Here is a 6000-nt window from a genome sequence, read left to right as displayed (position 1 = left end):
TCAAGTGCAAAACTCACCATATTCGTATTGTGAATTTATTCATTAGTTTGTTTACCCAGTCTCTTGTTTATTAATGAAGTCCCCTCCTCCCAGAATATCATTTGATATGAAGAAAGTCCTGCAGCTTTCCAAGAATTACAAAATAGGTGATTGGTACCTATATGAAGATCATACAGTCATCAGAATCTATGGTTGTGAGCTCTATCCCTACAGGCTCCCAAAATATGTGCCCATGAGGATATTTGCCCTGGAGTATTATAGACAGCTCATTCACTCTGATCTCACTAACTTTCACAGCTCCAAAAAGAAAGCCCATCTCAAGTTCAAACACCACCTGGGCCCCTTCATCATGAATAAAAAAGAGGGTTGGCGAGATGCTGAACTAATCCTCAAAGACAAGTACATGCTCTCAAAAAGCTTCCGGTGGGTTCCCTATGACCCTGAAGGTTTCATCACTGCTAGGAGAGTCAAATATAGACTGCTAGCTTATGATCACTGCAAGTACCCTCATATTGAAAAATATGCTAATCAGCAAGAATGGCTGCCAGATACATTAGTTGAGAAATTGACTGAGGAGGAATTAATGCAAAAGAATGTAAAGGATTTGGAAAAGACTCTTGACCTAGATTCTGTGCAGCAGGCACCCTTCAAGCGACCGCAGCCAGTAGGAGAAGGTACCTCGGCCTCAGCAGCTGCACCAACCACACAGATATCTTCCACCGCAGCACCAGGCACAGACAAAGGGAAAGGAATAATGGGTGCTGAAGAAGAAATCGTGAAAGAAAAGCCTGCCCCTTCAAGTGAGCAGCAACCAGAGCAGCAACAAGGGCCGCAACAAGGGCAGCAACTAGAGCAGCAACAAGGGCACACCCCTCCTCCACAAACTGAGCCACCAGTAGCACCAATTTTGCAGACCCCAGCACATGAGGAGAGGGGTATGAAAAGAGATAGAGAAGAGTCCACTCTTGCTAGTGGATCCTCCCAAAAACCCCAGGCCAAAAGGCAAAGGGTTGACTCTCCAGAGGTAGAAGACATCACTGAAGAAGTCCTTGACAGTTCAAGGAAGGACAGGGAGGGCAGCCAACATACAGGTACAAGCTCCTTTCTTGACTGCTTTCCACTGGTTAATCATGTTTCATTATCACAATTTCAAGTTTGTTTCATGAAATATTTAAATGGCCCTGTAGTTTCGACAATCTCACTCAATATTTCAGTCAACCTATAGCCACAGACTCCATTGCCCAATGGACTAAACTATCTGAAGATTTCCACCTTAAGTACAGAAAGACATCACTCAACCAAAAAACCTTAAACAACACTGAATCCATAACTAGCCTAAAACATTCACAAAACAGAGACAAATCTGAAAGAGAGAGCCCTCTCTGATTACAATTTGGCTAGAAACTGTAATCCAAAGCTTGGTTAGTGGTTACCCCGGCCGTATTCCCTTGGGAGTCAAAGGGAACAACCTGGGTGTTAACATAAATGGCGACTCCACTGGGGACTGGTTGAACTTTGCAACCTCCTATCTGATTCCTAATGTTGTAGATAAAGCTTGGTGAGCAGTGAAGAGAAACCCTTTTCAGTATTAAGTCTCATATAATTGTGCTATAGTTGACCAGTCCTTGTCAAAAGATCACTACCTCCTTAGAAATTCTCAAAAAGAAAGTTATAGAAGCTGGCTCCTAAGAAGAAAACTCGTTACACAAGATCAAACCCAGATCCTGAGCCAGCACCTGAGTTTCAGAATCCAAACATGATTGCAAGAATCCTCAAGAGACACAAATCCGAAAGCACTTTATCAGATTCGAGCTCAGAAGCAAGTTTCCAAATTGACATTCTAACCCCTGCTAAAGCTTCTCTACATCCTCATACTACTGGCCCAAAATCTCCTAGTTCTTCATCCACTTCACAAGGCATCCTTTCAACCACTCCATCAAATACACACACCCCTGTCATCCCATTCCCTCAACTAGTCCCATACATCCCTGTTATCCCTGTTGTCCCACCAAACATGGCAAATAGATATGCCCCACTGCAGTTACCAACTAATCCAGTTCCTCTGCCACAAGAGTACCAAAGCAAGATCTCATACTTTGATGGTATTGGCTCATATCCAGCCCTGCAGCATACTAAGAAAATGCAAGACTACTTTGAAAACTATGAAATAGATGATGATGGGGTTAGGATGAAAATTTTTGTGCAAAGCTTAACTGGGGATGTAAGAACATGGTTTAGGTCACTTACACCAAATTCTATAGCTGACCCTGAAGCCCTCTATCAAACATTTATCAACAGATGGGAGAAGAAGAAGGACCCACTACATATACTATCTGAATACAATACTATCAAAAGAGGTCCCCAAGAAACTGTCCTAGACTACTGTGCCCGGTTTAACAATGTCTACAATGCTATTCCCCAAAATCTTAGACCCCCACCAGATCTAGCGTTATATACCTTCCCTGATGGGTTTGATTCAGATATGGCGTATCAATTAAGGGAAAGGGCTCCCAGAACTTTAGCTGAAATGCAAGATATAGCAGTAAGTGTGGAAGCCAATCTGATAGCCAAGAGAAATAGGACAAGGACTGAGAGAAAGACCACCTTTAAAGAAGAGCCTTCAGGCTGGGATCAAAAATTGGATGCAATAATCACTGGTATGCAGAGATTAGGTGACAGAGTAGAATCAGTTGAGAGGAAGTCATCATGGGAAGCCAGTCCCATTTTCATCTGTCAATAGAGCTATCTGTTCTTCAGTATCATTAAGCATCTGTTCATCACTGAGCCTCTTTCTCCTCGCCCAGGTCTCAGTCAGTTCCTTGAGCTTCTTTAGTCTATCACAGAAATCCACCGCTTTCCTCTGCTCTCTCAGGGGGGGTTGAGATGCCCAAAAATCCGAGACCATCTTGATGTAATCCAGCTCTTTGAGGAATCCACCAAAGAATTTGAAAGGGGAGCGGGGCTTTGATTTTTTATCGCTGACCTGTAGTAGAATCGGATGATGATCTGAAAGACCCCGAGTGCTGACCCATTGTCTATATATGGGAAACAATTGAATCAGATCCTCATGCATCATAAATCTGTCTAAACGCTGCCCCAGAGCTGCCTCTCCAGTACGCTGATTGTGCCAAGTTGGGAGCTTCTTGTTCATAGGTATATCCACCAGTCTATGCGCATCTATTAACATATTCATTTGATCCGCGATAGGATCGATCTGAGCATGATGTCCCCAGGATTCTCCAACCCCCAAGGAGAAATTGAAGTCGCCCCCCAGCACTGTATTCTGTGTGATATGATTGCCATTCAGAAAGTTTTGCCAGAAAGAAAGCCTATTCTGGTTGGGGCCATATATGTTAATAATCCTGATAGGGATGCCCAAATCGCCCATGAATATGTCCATGCCGAGGAAGCCTCTGCCCCCCCATATGGAAAGAGGTCTATTACAATTCATCATTCCAGAGAAATGAATTTTTATTGAGAAGGTGAGTGAGGGGTCTAGCAATGCGACCATAATTGTGGACAAATTTGTGATAGTAGCCTGTGAGACCCAAAAATCCTCTCAAGCTCTTCAAGGCCTTTGGTTGAGGCCACTCCTGCATTGCCTGGATATTTTTGGGGTCCACCCTGACACCTTCACGCACCACAATGTGGCCCAAATACTCAACTTTTTCCATGCCAAAATAGCACTTAGACATCTTGACAAATAATTTATGCTTCCAGAGCAGTTGCAAGAGCAGATCTACATGCTGGAGATGTGTTGCTCAGGTGAGGCTGTAGATGAGGATGTCATCAAAGAAAACAAGGACAAATTTTTTGAGATATGGTTTGAGCAGGTGGTTCATGAATCTATGAAAAGTGGATGGGGCATTACAAAGACCAAATGGCATGACGAGGAATTCATAATGGCCTTCATGAGTTCAGAAAGAAGTCTTTGGAATGTCTACTTCTTTCATGCAAATTTGGTGATAGCCCGAGCGAAGGTCGAGCTTAGTAAAGAATTGAGCCCCATTTAGTTCATCCAGCAAATCATCAACAACCGGGATGGGAAATTTATCTTTGACCGTCAGCTTTTTGAGGGCCCTGAAGTCTGGACACATACGCCATTCCCCATCTTTCTTGAGCACCATGACCACAGGCGATGAGTAAGGACTAATGCTAGGACGAATGACGCCTGTTTCGAGGAGTTCCTTGATGATTTTTTCAATTTCATTCTTTTGGGCAAACGGATATCTATATGGGCACACATTTGGTGGTTGTGCCTCTAGGACCAAAGTAATGCTATGATCATGTTCCCCTCTTGAGGGTGGAAGGTCATGAGGCTTGTCAAAGATCGGCAGATGGTTGTTTAAGATTTGTTTCATCTCAAGATGAATATGAATAGAAGTGGGTTCGAAGGCCTGGATGGCATTAAACTGGGCTATAACTCCATGGTGGCCCTTTTTTAACAATTTTTCCATCCTATGCGAGTTGATGATAGAGGGAGCACCCGCCTGGAGTCCGCGGAGGGTATGTGTGTGGTTATTCTGCTTAAAGCTCATATATAACTGCTGGAAATCCATTGTGATTGGGCCGAGTGTGCGGAGCCATTCAGCACCCAAGACAATGTCACACCCACCCATGTGTATGGCAAACATGTGGGTCTTTAGTTGATAATCCACCATTTGAAGTTTGACATTTTTATAGTAGCCTTCACATTTCATTGTCCCCCCATCAGCAATTTGGACCTGGAAATTAGAGACTGCTCTGACAAAAAAATGCACCGCTTCAGTGACTCTTTGATGGATAAAGTTATGTGTGCTGCCACTATCAATCAAGACTACTACAAGGAAATACTTAATGAAACCTTTGATTTTGAGAGTTTGGGGAGAAGAAATCCCTGCCAAAGCATGAAGCGAGATAATTGGTTCTTTAGGTGTAGCTGGGAGCGCATTTTCCAGCCGGTTGTCCTCATCTTCCTCCTCTGGTTCCTCAAATGGTGGGGGCTTCCTCCGATGAACTGTGATCAGTAGCATCAATTTGAAAGAATTTGGGTTCCTTGCATTTATGCCCCGGGGAGTATTTCTCATCACAGTAGTAACACAATCCTTGCTTTCTTCTTTCCGCCATTTCCGCTAGTGACACCTTTTGAACCTTAAGTGTTTGGGTAGTGCTTGGAGCCTGGGTGGGGCGACCCTTGGCTATGAAATTCGGATGAGTCGACTGGGCCGCTAACGCGCGTTCTACTTCACGAGCTATCTTGCAAGCATCCAGCCATGAGATTAGGTGTTGCAGTCGGACGTGGGCTTGTATGGCATATTTGAGACATGATCATGTATGTATAGGGGAGGATTTTATCCCTTTCTCCTATCCTATGAAGGAATGAACAGGAAGCATCTCTACATTGAAGTTCTGAAGGCCTTTTTTAGTCAGTTGTTGCTCTCGTAACTGTGATTTTAGGACGCTCGTCCTCCAGCCTATTGTAAATTACTTCCAAAGATGTTGCGCCTCGAGCAGCATCACAAACTATATCAGCAAAGATAGGAGCCATCTCTGTAAACTCAGCTTCAACAATGGTCTGTTTGCTCTGTTTCTGCATCACCTTTCTTAGGGACATGTCTTTTGTCGCTTTCTTGAGATAGACAAAATATATCAGCACAGAGGATATATAGTAATTAAGATTGAAAGCTTATGTGAAATGGCTTTGGATCATGAGAAAGGTTTTAATGAGATACTCGATTATAACTACCCATAACCAAGAAAATGATTATCCTTCCTCAGGCCACTAAATATTTAATAACCTATCAACTCATTTGTTTTAGTATTTAAAACATAATTATTCCACACACTTTACCGGACTTAATCGCACATCGCCATCTTAAAAGGGATACAGTATAGTGTTACCAGATGTATTAAGCATAATGCGATTGCGGAGATTGCAATATCGCATTTCGCAAATTGTTTGTGGTTGTTCTAATGGCTTGGTCAAGTTTCTCACAAACTATGCGAGTGTGAAATGACAAG

The sequence above is a fragment of the Pinus tabuliformis genome, chromosome 9 (assembly GCF_031772625.1).
Source record: "Pinus tabuliformis cultivar Carrire ecotype Pingquan chromosome 9, CPIR1, whole genome shotgun sequence".
Classification (NCBI taxonomy): Eukaryota; Viridiplantae; Streptophyta; class Pinopsida; order Pinales; family Pinaceae; genus Pinus; species Pinus tabuliformis.
This window is presented reverse-complemented; position numbering follows the sequence as displayed.